The sequence below is a fragment of the Eleutherodactylus coqui genome, chromosome 10, assembly GCF_035609145.1.
Source record: "Eleutherodactylus coqui strain aEleCoq1 chromosome 10, aEleCoq1.hap1, whole genome shotgun sequence".
NCBI lineage: Eukaryota > Metazoa > Chordata > Amphibia > Anura > Eleutherodactylidae > Eleutherodactylus > Eleutherodactylus coqui.
In genome coordinates this window covers 89,233,915-89,250,603 of record NC_089846.1, presented here as the reverse complement: position 1 = coordinate 89,250,603, position 16,689 = coordinate 89,233,915, and positions in this window count along the sequence as shown.

Below are 16,689 nucleotides of genomic sequence, written 5' to 3'. Positions count from 1 at the left end.
AGGGGGGGGGGGGGCCCACTCTTGCCGCTATTGTGGCTTAATAGTGGGACCTGTGAACTTAGGATGCAGCCCAACATGTAGCCCCTCGCCTGCCCTATCCGTCACTGTGTCATTCCCATCACTTTCCTGAATTGCCCAGATTTTCACACATGAAAACCTTAGCGAGCATCGGCGAAATACAAAAATGTTCTGGTCGCCCATTGACTTCAATGGGGTTCGTTGTTCGAAACGAACCCTCGAGCATCACGGGAAGTTCGTTACGAATAACGAACACCCGAACATTTTGGTGTTCGCTCATCTCTAGCGGCTATGGTCAGAACCTACAAAAGGTAGCACAGAATGGTTCAGAATTGGGAAAGGGCATACATCAAGGTTACATGTTATACCCTACATTGCAAAGGCGGTCTTGAGGCAATGCAATTTGGATTAATCTAACATAGGATTCAATATTGGTGGAAGAAACATCAACAATCGTACATATGCAGATGAAACAACCTTGCTGGCAGAAAGTCAGGAATATTTTAAATAACTGATACTAAAAGTTAAAGAAGGAAGAGAAAAAACAGACCTTTAGTTGAACATCAAGAAAACTAAGTTCATGACAACAGCCAGTACCGGTACAGTAAAATCAAAATTAACAATGAGAAATCAAAGCAATCGAGACTTCACTTTCCTTGGATCAAAAAATTGATTTAGATTCAGTGTTTTCAATGCGGCCAGCAGCAGCCGCGATGGCTCCATTGAAAACATAGGGAGTGCATCACTTCTGCCACAGCTGTGACAGCTACAGCAGAGGATTCCACAGGGACCGCGGGGATGAAGGAATCCTCTGCCACAGCTGTGACAGCTGTGACAGATGTGGCAGAAGTATGTGATGATATCCTATCTTTTTCAATGGGGCAGGCACTGCTGCGGCCCCATTGAAAGCAATGACTTTGCAGTGATGATTTTCAGGGAAAGGCTTGAAATATAAGCCTTTTCCTATAAAAAAAAACATATATACTCACCTAGAAGAGCCATTCGGCTCTTCTTTCTGGCACTGCAGTTGTCGTCTGCATTCTGGAGTCCAGGGTTTGAAAAATCCCTACCTCCAGAAAGCGCTGGTGTCATTGGCTGAGCAGTTAGCAAATTACAGGCATCACTCAGGCATTGATTGATAGCTGATCGCTGCCTGTCATTGGTCACAGCGCTTAGCAAATCACAGGCAGCAATTTTTCAAACCCCAGCCTCCAGAACACAGAAGACAACTGCTGTGCTGGAGAGAAGAGGCGGATGCCTAGGTGAGTATATATATATATATATTATTTATTTTTTTATGGCCAGACATGATTTTCAGGGAAGGGCTTATATTTCAAGCCCTTCCCCGAAAATCATCGCTGCAAACCCACTGCTATCAAAGGGTGCCGCAGCAGTGCCGGCTGCATTTAAAGAAATGGGATAGCATCATGGACTTCTGCCACATCGATCCCCGGTTATTTTCTTGTACATAGGAGGCAGCATTATAGTTGTAATATTCTTGCACATAGGAGTCAATATTATAGGAGTTGTATTCTTGTACATAGGGACAGTAGTATAGTAGTAATATTCTTGTACATAGGGGGCAGTATTATAGTAGTTATATTCTTGTACATAGGGGGCAATATAATAATAGTTATATTCTTGTACATAGGGGGCAGTATTATAGTAGCTATATTCTTGTACATAGGGGGCAGTATTATAGTAGTTATATTCTTGTTCATAGGGGGCATTATTATAGTAGTTATATTCTTGTACATAGGGGGCAGTATTATAGTACTTATATTCTTGTACATAGGGGCAGTATTATAGTAGTTATATTCTTGTACATAGGAGACAGTATTATAGTAGTTATATTCTTGTTAGAGATGAGCGAGTATACTCGCTAAGGCACATTACTCGAGCGAGTAGTGCCTTAGCCGAGTATCTCCCCACTCGTCTCTAAAGATTCGGCGGGGGGCTGGTAGCGGCGGGGGAGAGCGGGGAGGAACGGAGGGGAGATCTTCCTCTCCCTCTCTCCCGCCCGTTCCCCCCTGCTCCCCGCCGCAACTCACCTGTCACCATCGCCGGCCCCCGAATCTTTAGAGGCGAGCGGGAAGATACTCGGCTAAGGCACTACTCGCTCGAGAAATGTGCCTTAGCGAGTATACTCGCTCATCTCTAATTCTGGTACATAGGGAGCAGTATTATAGTAGTTATATTCTTGTACATAGGAGGTAGTATTATAGTAGTTATATTATTGTACATAGGGAGCAGTATTATAGTAGTTATATTCTAGTACATAGGGGGCAGTATTATAGTAGTTATATTCTTGTACATAGGGGGCAGTATTATAGTAGTTATATTCTTGTACATAGGAGGCAGTATTATAGTAGTTATATTATTGTACATAGGGGGCAGTATTATAGTAGTTATATTCTTGTATATAGCGACAGTATCATATCAGTCACATTTTTGCACTCAAGAGCAGTATGATAGCAATGACTATTATAGATATTAAATAAATTATACTGCTATTTTTTGAATTAATTTCTTTTCAATGTACACTATTACTATCCCTTTTGTGTATTCAACAATCTTTTCTCTGAAATCAGGTTTCTATTCTGAAGTATTTAATACATTTTCCATTAACTGATAGCAAAACTTCTTGCATAGGTAATTACATCTCTATGCTGCAGTGTTACGTTTACAATCATTAACACGCATTCAGTTTTTTATTACCTAGTTACTTTCTGTTAAAAGAATAAGAAAATGCAGATCCACTAAGAACATGCAAAGAATTTACCTGTAGCTTTCCAAGTGGAATATTTGAGGATAAGTTCAATAATGCTGCAGGTGAGATGAGGTAACTTTGTCCTGAAGTCATTCATAAGTGGTACATTAAATATATTAACCCCAGGGTGCAAATAAGGCAATGATGCCTACTTGGGCAGATAAATTACTGATTGTTTAATTAATAAGATATTAACTAGAGATGAGCGAGCACCAAAATGCTCGGGTGCTCGTTACTCGGGACGAAATTTTCGCAATGCTCGAGTGTTCGTTTCGAGTAACGAACCCCATTGAAGTCAATGGGCAACCCGAGCATTTTTGTATATCGCCGATGCTCGCTAAGGTTTTCGTTTGTGAAAATCTGGGCAATTCAAGAAAGTGATGGGAACGACACAGAAACGGATAGGGCAGGCGAGCGGTTACATGTTGGGCTGCATCTCAAGTTCCCAGGTCCCACTATTAAGCCACAATAGCGGCAAGAGTGCCCCCCCACTGTCAGCATAAAGATCGTTCTCCTCTGCCATAGCTGTAACAGCTGTGGCAGAGAAGAACGATGTTTGCCCATTGAATTCAATGGAGCCAGCAATACAGCAGGTTCCACTGAAAGCAATGGGCTGCCGGCGATCGCAGGATGAATTGTCGGGAAGGGCTTAAATATATAAGCCCTTCCCTGCAATTCATCCAGAAATGTGTTACAATAAAAATATATACCGGCGTATAAGGCGACGGGGCGTATAAGACGACCCCCCAACTGTCACCTTATACGCCGGTGAAACAGTGGAGCAAAGAATAAAAATCATTACTCACTTCTTCTGACGTTCTGCGGCGCTGCTGCAGGCTGTCGTTCCCTCCTGGTTCCCGGCAGAGCATTGCTTTCTGTACGCAGGGCTTGAAATCCCCACCTCCAGAAACACAGCCAATCACAGCCATTCAATGACATCATTGTCACTGGCTGTGATTGGCTGAAGGCACGTATGTTTCTGAAGGCGGGGATTTAAAGCCCTTCGTAGAGAAAGCAATGGTCTGCCGGGAACCAGGAGGGAGCGACAGCCTGCAGCAGCACTGCAGAACGTCAGAAGAAGTGAGTAATTACTTTTATTCTTTGCTCCACTGTATTGCCGGCGTATAAGGTGACAGTTGGGGGGTCATCTTATACGCCCCGTCGCCTTATACACCGGTATATATTTTTATTTTTACACATTTCTGGATGAATTGCAGGGAAGGGCTTATATATTTAAGCCCTTCCCGACAATTCATTCCCGCGCACGACAGCAGCCCATTGCTTTCAGTGGAACCTGCTGTATTGCTGGCTCCATTGAATTCAATGGGCAAACATCGTTCTTCTCTGCCACAGCTGTTACAGCTGTGGAAGAGAAGAATGATTTGTCTTCTATATGTTCTCAATGGGGTCGGCGCTGCTGCCGCCGGCCCCATTGAGCGCATATAGAGAAGAGAACAGAAATCGCAGATCGCACATAGGTGCGATCTGCGATTTCTATGGCCTAAGAAGGACCGTTGGGGTTCTTGAAACCTAAAATACTCCTAACACTCTCCCTATAGCAGCTCCACCAAGATATCACTTTCCCTGAACTAATGTCAGAATGCATCTGTGGCGAGCCGCGGGAGGGGCAGATTTTAATACTCGGGTGACACCTAATCTCGCCAGCCACTCACTGCAGGGGGGTGGTATAGGGCTTGAACGTTGCAGGGGGAAGTTGTAATGCCTTCCCTGTCTTTCTATTGGCCAGAAAAGCGCACAAATTTCTCAGGGAAGAAAATGAAAGTAACCCGAACACCGCGTGGTGCTCGTTACGAGTAACGAGCATCTTGAACACCCTAATACTCGAACGAGTATCAAGCTCGGACGAGTATGCACGCTCATCTCTAATATTAACTCCAATCCGGTCCATTATTGTTCCACTTGACTCATGTTTTCCTACACTGAATCCTACAGTAGTATAGATGTAGCAAATGTTACCTTGACATTTTAGCTGTTAGCAAAACTCTCTGTTTCAGATATAATTTGTTTTTTCTAATTATAAAATAATGAAGTATTTCACAGAAATGGTACACTCAATTTGTTGTACTTACATGAGTGTGTGCGTATGCATATATAGGTGCGCACAAAACCGCATCTACCTGCACAAACACGTGTGAATGCAGGTCCGTGCCTGTTGCCCTCAATGCGGCTGAGGCTGCTGCCGGTGGCCCCTTTGAAAACAATGAGCTGCCAGCAACCCCTGCAGTGATTTTCTTCATCTCCATGGGTTGTCCCCTTGTCACTGAATAGTGTGACATCACTGTCACAGTTTTCAGTGACATGGGGACTCCCCACGAGGCTGAAGAATTCCCCTGCCACAGCTGTCACAGCTATGACAGCTGTAGCAGAGGATCGCGATGTTCTCCCATTGCTTTCAATTGGATCGGCGCTTCTGCAGTCTCATTGAAAGCAAATGGCTGCTGGCAAGCCCTGCAGGGATTTTTGGGGAAGCTCTTTAAATATAAGCCCTTCCCTGAAAATCATCCAGAGAATGTGTTAAAAAATAAAAAAAACATATACTCACCTCTCCTTAGCTGCCGGGCTCAGGCGTGTCCAGCCTGTCTTCTCCCTGCACTGCTCTGAATCTGTTTCAGCAGGCGGGGATTTTAATTCAATAAATGGCCAAGCGCTGCCTGTGACTGACTGAGTGCTGTGACCAATCACAGGCTGCACTCAGCTGTCATTCAATGAATGGCTGCGTGCTGCCTGTGATTGGCTGAGTGCTCAGCCAACCAGATACAGCCCGTTCAGCAGGCGGGGATTTTGAATCCCCGCCTGCTGAAACAAATTCCGAGCAGTGCAGGGAGAAGACAGGCTGGACGTGGCAGAGTCCTGGCAGCTGCAAAGAGGTGAGTATATATATTTTCTTTATTTTTAACACATTGTAGAGATGATTTCCAGGGAAGGGATTATATTTAAAGCCCTTCCCTGAAAATTCATGCAGGGCTTGCTGGCAGGCCATTGCTTTCAATGGGACTGCAGAAGCAAGGAAAACATTGCAATCCTCTGCCATTGCTGTCACAGTGTTCAGTGACAAGGGGACTCTCCGCTGGGGAATAGTAACACGCACCACGGACCTATGGTGCACGCATGTCCTATGCTTTGTAGGTACGTGCGTTTGCACACCTGTAAAACACCGACATGTGAACACACCATATCGAACTGATGGTTCTAATAGATGCACATTTTTGTGCGCACAATTGTACACACATAAACACGCTCTTCTGAACCCACCCTAAATGAGATAGTTCCTCTTTTTATTAGTTCTAGGACTCAATGAATAGTGTTAGATAAATAGAATATATTTTAGACCTGAGCAGTAGCTTTTCATGATATAGATTTAAAACATGTTCATATATGTTATCGCTCTTGTCTTGAAAAACTGTCTCATGTCAGAACCCCAGGCTTGATTTCTTATCACGAGTTGGTTAATTACTACTTCTGTAAAAATTAAAATAGAATCTCTGGAAATATTCTTATTATGGAAAATCAAGGTTTATGATATGATGAAGTTTAAGTATTTAAAATGATTACAAGAATCAAAATGGATACATATTTGCTGCACTAACAAAGGCATTATGAAGTAGGAAAAGTTAACATGACTGGTGTATTGTGCTAACTTAATTTTCAGCATTGTAGTACGTTACATTATTGTAGCTAAGTTAATTTTTCCTTAAAGGGGTTGTCCCGCGCCGAAACGTTTTTTTTTTTTTTAAACCCCCCCCCCCCCCCCCCGTTCGGGGCGAGACAACCCCGATGCAGGGGTTAAAAAAGAACACCGGACAGCGCTTACCTGAATCCCCGCGCTCCGGTGACTTCTTACTTACCTGCTGAAGATGGCCGCCGGCATCTTCTCCCTCGGTGGACCGCAGGGCTTCTGTGCGGTCCATTGCCGATTCCAGCCTCCTGATTGGCTGGAATCGGCACGTGACGGGGCGGAGCTACACGGAGCTACGCGGAGCCCCATTGAGGAGAGGAGAAGACCCGGACTGCGCAAGCACGTCTAATTTGGCCATTAGACGGCGAAAATTAGACGGCAACCATGGAGACGAGGACGCCAGCAACGGAACAGGTAAGTGAATAACTTCTGATAACTTCTGTATGGCTCATAATTAATGCACAATGTACATTACAAAGTGCATTAATATGGCCATACAGAAGTGTATAGACCCACTTGCTGCCGCGGGACAACCCCTTTAATCTTTATCCAACAGGAATGAACAGAGGAAAAGATTTCCATTTCACACAGTCAGTGCTTTAGGATTCCGTCAGTCACTGTGCAGGAAAACAAGGACTAGACCAGATCGGTAAGTATATTATCTCCCCCATGTGGCACTTTGTGTCAGTTTTGCCCTGGGAAAATGATAAAAGTTTTTCCTGAAGTATGCTTTTAAATTTTACAGCCATAGGCTCCCTTTAGATTGATGCATTAGAATCTCCAACAAATAGCAAAATGCATCATCTTTATGAGACCTAATGATTAAGAAATATCTCGATATGTTCAAGCTGGGCTTATTCACCTGGTTTGCACAAACAGAACCAACACATCACATTATGATTGTCCTAAAAAAGACCAGCATAAATATGTATTTATCACCAAGAAGACATAACAAGACAGACACAAGACTGAAGCAGGGTGATCGTCCCAATAAGGATGACCCTGTGTCATGTACTCCATATAACTCAAATATAGGGACAGACTAATACTTCCTTTCTGTCCTGTACTCATGCCTTTGCCTAATTATATTAGCTTCACCATTTTATATATACGTACATACATATAAATGGATTACGGACTAAGGCATCACACATCACCCATTTGACGGACTAGGGACTATGGTGTCAGACATCACCCATGCAATGATATCCAATGTTTTGAACCACTCCTGACAAAAGGTTAAGGGAGCAGGGACCCACAGGGAAATCCGGGGTCCAAACCACCTTCGGGGAGAGTGGGGGAACAGTTGAGACTTGCGTAGACTCAAACAACTGATAGTTTTTTGAGTCTAGACAACAACAGTCCACTCATGCATGCACACAAGATAGGAAAAGGAAATAAACCATACACATGAGAAGGTGTGCAGGAATAAATACACACAGGTATGGCTGATTGGTCAACTAGGGGACCCACACCCCTGTTGACCAATCAGTCCAAACACCATAAGTGATATTGAAGCTGGGAAAAGAGGGAGGGCACATTGGGGAATTTTCAACAGATGACATGAAAGAGACCTTCTGCAGTGACAGGGTAGCCTGAGGACTTCCTGATGGATGACACAAAAGGAACCCTTGCGGTGACAGGACAGAGGCTTGCAACTGTGCCAAGTGCATGATTACATGGACCAGTCAGACACAGAAACACAAGCCTGCTTTTACTACCTGTTATGAATAGCACTCTGTAACATACCTTCAAAGAAAACCCTGAGAATATGAAAATCATTAAGAGTTGACAGCACCAAATAAAAAAGTGTCATACATTTTTACATGCCCTTCATCCCAGTTTTCAAGTGCTCTACATCATCATTGGATAACTGGACTGCAGACATTAGGCTCTGCAGTCACATTCTTCATCTCATAGAGGCATACAGGCACATTTTCATTCTCCATCAGATGAGCGGCCTTTCACTGGTTTGCTTGAGCTTGTCGAACCTGTTAATGATGCAATCAATAAGGTGCCGTCCTCATATTATTTCTCCTCTCTTTGGTGGTATTTGCAGTTGCACAGCTTTATACACATTTCCTGCACTGAAAAGGCTTTTATACAGCCGTCCCCAAGATAAAAAGTAATGCATTATGTGATCAGCACTTGAGCGCGCCCCTCTCTGCTCACACTGTACTGATGTTTTGTAGCAGAAGGACAAACTTAATGAAGTTGGATCACATTGACCGAAAAAGAATGAGAATGGAGAAAACAGTCTCTTTCGTCATTATTTCCTTTCACTCTATAATTAATATGTTCAATTGAAATGAGAATTTAAAAAAATCTGCAATTTGAGGTCAAGGACAATGCCGGCTTTATAGGTTTATGTGCCGGGAATTAGCAACATACTATAACAGGTTACCATCGAAACAGGGAGAATCTGGGACACAATTCTTGCAGCTAGAGTATTTACATGTATTTTCCTTTAAGTGATGTCAGAAGGATACATTGTAGCAAAAAGTGAAATTATAACACATTTGTTTAGCTGCAAAATGACTACATTACACCAAATTACCCAACATACACCTTTGTATAAGACAAGTATAGCAGAGCAGAAGTGGGGAAACAACTATACTAAGGGTTTAGTCGCATAAACAATATTCTCACGCTAATTTTGTGTGATGTGATGCAGACAAGACTCGCACAAATATGAAATCCATTCTTTTGATTGGATTCATTTACATGAGCTATTTATTCCTCGCAGCACATTCTATCTTTGGGTGTTCCCTCGGAACGCCTTGTCAATTGTTTTCAATGGGGCCTTTAAAAAACATCTTATGGCACTCACGTGTGGTGCGTGTACATGCGAATGCCATGCAATGTTTCTCATTAAAATGAATAGGAAAAATGTGTGATCTATTGTGCGCATGAAAAAATGCTTGTGAGGATCGCAATTTCACAGGAGTGATGCAATGCGTTTTTTAATCCAAAACACTTCAAATCCCTGTGTAAATCACATCTTGGCAAGCGTGATATCAGGCCAAATTTTACCCATGTGAAAGTAGCCTTACAGAATGTCTCAAAAGGGAGAAAACACCCAAATAAAATAAGAACACTTTGGTAGACGGTGATCCAACTCTGCATACAAGCTACACGACAGCAGAAGTGCAGACCTCTTACATCATGTCGCTAAAGTGACGACCAGGGGCGTGGATAGTAGGCAAGATGGTCGGTCGCATATGAGCTGAGCTCCCACTAAAGATACTCTCAAAATCCTGGCAAATCCTGCAACAAGCGCACCAGAAAGCTGAGATACAGCTCAGGGGCTACCTAAGACCTACCTACTGACTCTGGTGACTAGCTGCGGTGGAGGACATAGAGCCTTGCTCCGGGAAACATCCCGATCTGAAGACCGGCGAGGCCAGAGCTGGGCCGCGGCAAAGACTTGGCTGAGGCTGGGCACAGCTGTGCAGTTCATCTCCTTGGCGCCCGCTCAGAGGAAGGTTGGCGAGGTGAGCTGGAGAAGCGGGCATATAGACGGTGGCAGGGTGCAGGAGAGCTGAGAGACACCCGGAGCCCTGGGACCCAAGTGCCAGCGGCGGTGAAGGAGAGGAAGGTACAGGTGCAGGGGGTAATCGCCGGGACTGAGATCCCCCTGCTGCCGCGTTGATACATGCCTGAGGATAGACAAACAACAGGCAGTGCTAGGGGCTGAGATCTTTCCCAGTAGACACACGTGCAGCTAACACAGCACAACTGAAGACAGCCGCCATTAGCAGAGACAGCACCACACCACGTGGCGCCGCCATTACATAAACGCAGAGGGAGGGTGCAGAGAAGAAGATATACAGTGGAACTGTGAGTCTCTGCTTTACTGCACCAAAACCCACCTAACCATAAGGGGAAACTGGCGACAGGTGGTGCATGGTCCCAGAACCCCCCCTCCCCCCCATATATAACATATGTGCAACCAGCATCAGGCAATTATCACCAGAGATAATCATCATCAATATCCACTGGCAGAGGTCATATGCATGGGGGATTTTAATCAAGTTATGGACCCTACAAAAGACAGATTTGCTGTGCAGCAATTATCTACGGCTATGCATGATTCTCCTATGAAACAGATGTTTTACGGAGTGGGATGGGTTGACTTGTGGAGTTTCAAACACCCAGACGTCTGCAAATACACATGTCACTCCCCGGGTAGAGGGTCCCTTTCCCAGATAGATTACATATTCGGATCACCAACACTCACTCCATATCTGACATCAATAATACATGGTACTAGAGAGATATCGGATCATAATCTGATCCCGCTCACACTACAATTCCCAGGGCAGTATTTTACCCCTACCTGGAAACTCAATCCCTTTTGGCTGAAGCTGATAGGAACACAAGACAGAATACTAGACCAAATGAATATGTTTCTTCAAGCACATGAACAAGAAACACGGTCAACTATATCTTACATTAAAAGAACCACCTCACAGGCTGACCTTCTGGTAGAACAACAAGTAGCTGATGCAGAAAACAATATATTACAAATCCCATGGACACAAATAAAATACAATGGCTAGGACTGACTCGCCTCTACGAACACCAGCTACATGTAAAAACCAAAAAAAAAACCCTTTTCTTTACAAAACAATATTTTTTGAGATGGGTAATTAGTAGAGATGAGCGAGCACCAAAATGCTCGGGTGCTCGTTACTCGGGACGAACTTTTCGCGATGCTCGAGGGTTCGTTTCGAGTAACGAACCCCATTGAAGTCAATGGGCGACCCGAGCATTTTTGTATATCGCCGATGCTCGCTAAGGTTTTCGTTTGTGAAAATCTGGGCAATTCAAGAAAGTGATGGGAACGACACAGCAACGGATAGGGCAGGCGAGGGGCTACATGTTGGGCTGCATCTCAAGTTCCCAGGTCCCACTATTAAGCCACAATAGCGGCAAGAGTGCCCCCCCCCCCCCCCGCACTGTCAGTGTAAAGATCGTTCTCCTCTGCCATAGCTGTAACAGCTGTGGCAGAGAAAAACGATGTTTGCCCATTGAATTCAATGGAGCCAGCAATACAGCATTTTCCACTGAAAGCAATGGGCTGCCGGCGATCGCAGGATGAATTGTCGGGAAGGGCTTAAATATATAAGCCCTTCCCTGCAATTCATCCAGAAATGTGTTACAATAAAAATACATACCGGCGTATAAGGCGACGGGGCGTATAAGACGACCCCCCAACTGTCACCTTATACGCCGGCAATACAGTGGAGCAAAGAATAAAAATCATTACTCACTTCTTCTGACGTTCTGCGCCACTCCTGCAGGCTGTCGCTCCCTCCTGGTCCACGGCAGAGCATTGCTTTCTGTACGCAGGGCTTGAAATCCCCGCCTCCAGAAACACAGCCAATCACAGCCATTCAATGACATCTTTGTCATTGGCTGTGATTGGCTGAAGGCACGTGTGTTTCTGGAGGCAGGGATTTAAAGCCCTTCGTAGAGAAATCAATGCTCTGCCGGGAACCAGGAGGGAGCGACAGCCTGCAGCAGCACCGCAGAACCGCGCTAGCCGGCAGCCCATTGCTTTCAGTGGAACCTGCTGTATTGCTGGCTCCATTGAATTCAATGGGCAAACATCGTTCTTCTCTGCCACAGCTGTTACAGCTGTGGCAGAGAAGAATGATTTGTCTTCTATATGTTCTCAATGGGGTCGGCGCATATAGAGAAGAGAACAGAAATCGCAGATCGCACATAGGTGAGATCTGCGATTTCTATGGCCTTAAGAAGGACCGTTGGGGTTCTTGAAACCTAAAATACTCCTAACACTCTCCCTATAGCAGCTCCACCAAGATACCACTTTCCCTGAACTAATGTTAGAATGCATCTGTGGCGAGCCGCGGGAGGGGCAGATTTTAATTCTCGGGTGACACCTAATCTCGCCAGCCACTCACTGCAGGGGGGTGGTATAGGGCTTGAACGTTGCAGGGGGAAGTTGTAATGCCTTCCCTGTCTTTCTATTGGCCAGAAAAGCGCGCAAATTTCTCAGGGAAGAAAATGAAAGTAACCCGAACACCGCGTGGTGCTCGTTACGAGTAACGAGCATCTCGAACACCCTAATACTCGAACGAGTATCAAGCTCGGACGAGTATGCTCGCTCATCTCTAGTAATTAGTCTAGTCATCTCTTGGCTAATTTAATCAAACAGATTGGACAATCTAATTCTGTGCTTAAGATTAAACCTCATGATGGTCGGTTGCTGACAGAGGCTCATTCCATTGTAACCAGATTTAAAGAATACTATACTAATCTATATACCTCCTCAAATAGCAAGTCAGTAATAGATTGTCTGGGTTATCTGGAAGATCTGGTTTTTCCAACCCTTTCATCAGAACAGGTAGATCTACTAGAGGCCCCAATTGAAATTGAAGAAGTCCAACAAGCCAGAGAGGAAATGGCGTTAAATAAATCCCCTGGACCGGACGGTCTCCCTTTGGAGGTATACCGGAAATATATAGATCAGTTTCCCCAATATTATGTGATGTTTTACAATGGGGGTATTGGGAAAACTCTCTTCTGTCCTCTTTCTACAAAGCATCAATAATAATATTGATAAAACCAGGTAAAGATCCAGTTGAATGTGACTCATACAGGCCTATATCGCTACTTACTGTTGACTAAAAAATACTGACTAAGATATTGGCTACTAGACTGAATAGAGTAATTCTATCTATAATTCATGATGACCAAACAGGGTTCATGCCTGGAAAATCGACTACAATCAATATACGTAGAACTCAAACAATAGTACAGCTAGGCAGAAAATATAACAAACCCTGGGCAATAGCATCTTTAGACGCTAAAAAAGCATTTGGTTCTTTGGAATGGAACTTTCTGGAGGCTTGTCTGGTTCGTTTTGGCTTCAGGCCACAGTTTTTGGGATGGATTAAGTTCTTATATAAGTCACCTATGGCTAATGTGGTAGTTAATGGTATACCATCAATGAAATTCCCATTGTCACGAGGAGCACGTCAGGGGTGTCCCTTATTCCCAGCCCTATTTGCAATAGCAAAAGAAGCACTGGCCATCTGCCTGCGTAATACCCCCGCAGTCACAGGAACTCAATGCGAGAACAGGGAAAGTAAAGTTGGACTATATGCGGATGATATGGTTCTATATCTCTGCAACCATGAACACTCATTCCCACAAGCCCCGGAGATAATAAGCTGCTTCTCTAAATATTCCGGATTGTATATAAATTGGTCTAAGTCAGCAATAATGTATACGGCCCGAGATCCAGTCAGGATCCCCTGTGTGCTTACTAATTGACTATTGGAGGTGACTAAATTTAAGTATCTAGGAGTTATAGTACAAGATCACAAAAATACGTTAGCTGAGAATATAGACCCGCTATATGAATCAATAAGTGCTAAAGTCAAGATTTGGTCCAGATTGCCTCTCTTGGTGGCTGACCGTGTAAATTTGATTAAAATGGTAATTCAGCCCAAATGTCTATACTCCGTACAGCACATACTGGTTAAGGTTCCAGAGAAATTTTTTTGAATATTAAACTCCTTGATTATTCAATTTATTTGGGGCCAATCTAGATCCAAACTGGGACTCACTAAATTACAAAGATCTAAGAGGCAAGCTGGAATGGCGTTGTCTGATTTTAGCTGGACAATTGCGAAATCTTCGTTTCTGGTTCACAGGGGGGAGTTGCCACTGACTGACTATTATCTGGCCAGCAAGGTAATGGGACGAAATTTAATCAGTTTTCTGGAACACGCAGAATATACAAAGCCATCTAGACTTCTACCTTTACATAGACTGGCCCAGTCGGTGTGGCGTACGGCGAAGGAGGTGCAACAGTTTACTGACATAATAACTGACACTCCTCTGTGGAGAAATCCCACTCTGCCATCATTATGATCACTGCAAGATGTTGGATATTGGATTGCTCTAGGAGCACAAGTACTGGGGGACATATATGAAGACAATATAATGCTATCCTACACGCAGTTACGGGAAAAGTTACAAATGCCTAGATTACAGCTCTTTACATATTTTCAGCTAAGACATGTCTTAAATGCCCAGTTTCCACCAGAATCAGTCAAAATTTCTAAGTACCCAATAGTGGGAATCCTTAAAACACAGGGGTAGAGATGAGCGAGCATACTCTCTAAGGCAAACTACTTGAGCGAGTATTGCCTTATTCGAGTACCGGCCGCTCGTCTTTAAAGATTCGGCTGCCGGCGCGGGTGAGAGGTGAGTTGCCGTGGTGAGCAGGGGGAGCGCAGGGGAGAGAGAGATCTCCTCTCCGTTCCTCCCCGCTCTCCGCCACCGCTCCCCGCCCCCGCCGGCAGCTGAATCTTTAGAGACGAGCGGGCAGGTACACAAGGTCCTGTAAAAGGGAAAGCATCAGAGAGAGTCTGCTCTACAATAGCGTCACTCTGAATAGCATAGTAAGTTAGGCTTGCCTGGTGAATGTCCACAGGTTGCACTGGGTTATTATTGATGTAATAGAAGGTCTAAAATAGATAGTTTTTTTATTAAAAAGAAGCTGTCTCTTCGTCAGTGTTTTTGGTGACGGTGGATTTCTCTGACCACTGTATGATTCTGTTTTCTTTGAATGTTTCAGAGACTTCTCAGATAGAAAGGGGTCTGCGGAAGCCGAATTCAGCCCTCCTGGAAGAAATCTTTTGAGAATTTTTAACAGAGCCAGATACTATTGGTGGTATGTAGCAGTAAGTCAGAGTGGTGGGAGATGTTTAAAAAAGGGGTTGCAAAGTATTTCTGTGAGCTCTCTAACCTCAGAAGCCTGACTCGGTATTGTCTGTATCAGTATCTGAGGAGGAAACTCAAGTACCCTTTCTCAACTTTGCCTTAAAAGTGTCAGTATAATAAGCACCCTGTCTTTGGTTTTTAAAAAGGATTTTGAGAAATTCCACTCGCCAAGCCCTTACAGAAACTGTAAAAAATTAATGAATAGTAGGTTAGTGACAGGACTGATTGATAGTAGAAGATCACTGAACAGGTCCAGTTCAGGGATCTTGGGGGTCATCAGATCCTTTTATTTACACTTTTTGACAAGGAAGGATATAGATCAGGACAGGATGTTGGCTTTTTCTGGCAGAAAGTATCCCCAAAGAGGAGGTTAATTTATTGTTTGACGTTTTGACTGAACCTATCAGAGAAGAGGATATAAGACTTACTTTTGATGGGCTTACGCTCAAGAAAACGCCAGGCCCAGATGAAGGGATTGACTCCCCTGTTGATTGAGGTGTTTAATGAGTGTCTTTCCTCAGGCACTCTGCCTAGGTCAATGAGCAGGTTAGCTCTGATAATTCTGTCAAAGGGTAAAGATCTGGGTATGGATCCACCCTGGATTGAGAATTGGTGTTCCATAGCGCTTTTCAGTACAGGCCAGAAGGTTCTGGCTAAGGTACTTATCAACAGGTTAGTACAATTTGAACTTGGGTATCTTTCAGGGGCTCAGCACTGTTCTGTTCCAGGCCAAAGCACTGTTATTGCTGTACTGGGTGTCTAGGAGGCTGTATAGCAGGGCAGATAACTGGAAGGGCTCCTGCTGTCCTTGAATCAGACACAGGTTTTTGATAGGGTTAATCATGAGCACCTCTGGTCAGTCCTTCTCAGATATGGTCTACAGTGGGGGTTGCAGCTTGGCTAAATATTTTGTATGAGGAGGCTAAGAGTTTTCCGCTGGTGAAGAGTTGGATCAGGTGCCCTTTTGGGGTGGAGTCTGGTGTTCATCAGGGATGTCCCTTGAGCCCTTTTCCATATGTGTTTGCAATTAAACCGTTTTTTTTTTTTTTTTTTGAATATTGAGTTTTTTTATTAAATTTTTGAAAACATTATCCAAAAAAAAAGGATAGACAGTACATTGCATCATGAACATATCATATGGTACTTACATAAGTATAGTTTGTAATGATTAACATTTACAGTGCATTGTGTGGTACTAACGGTTTTACCCATGGAGGTAACAATAGGTTACTTGACGCTTTAGTAAGCGTAAAATTCCATGGTATGTTACTTTAGATTATGCATATTGTACTGAATTACATAAACAAAACTTGTAACAGCTAAACATGGCATCTATGAATGCGTGGCATTTGTCAATGTTCGTACTTAGATCTCCACATCTCCCATTGTACATCAAATTGTTTAGTCGTATTGCTGCGAAGTGCTAACCATTTTTCATTAA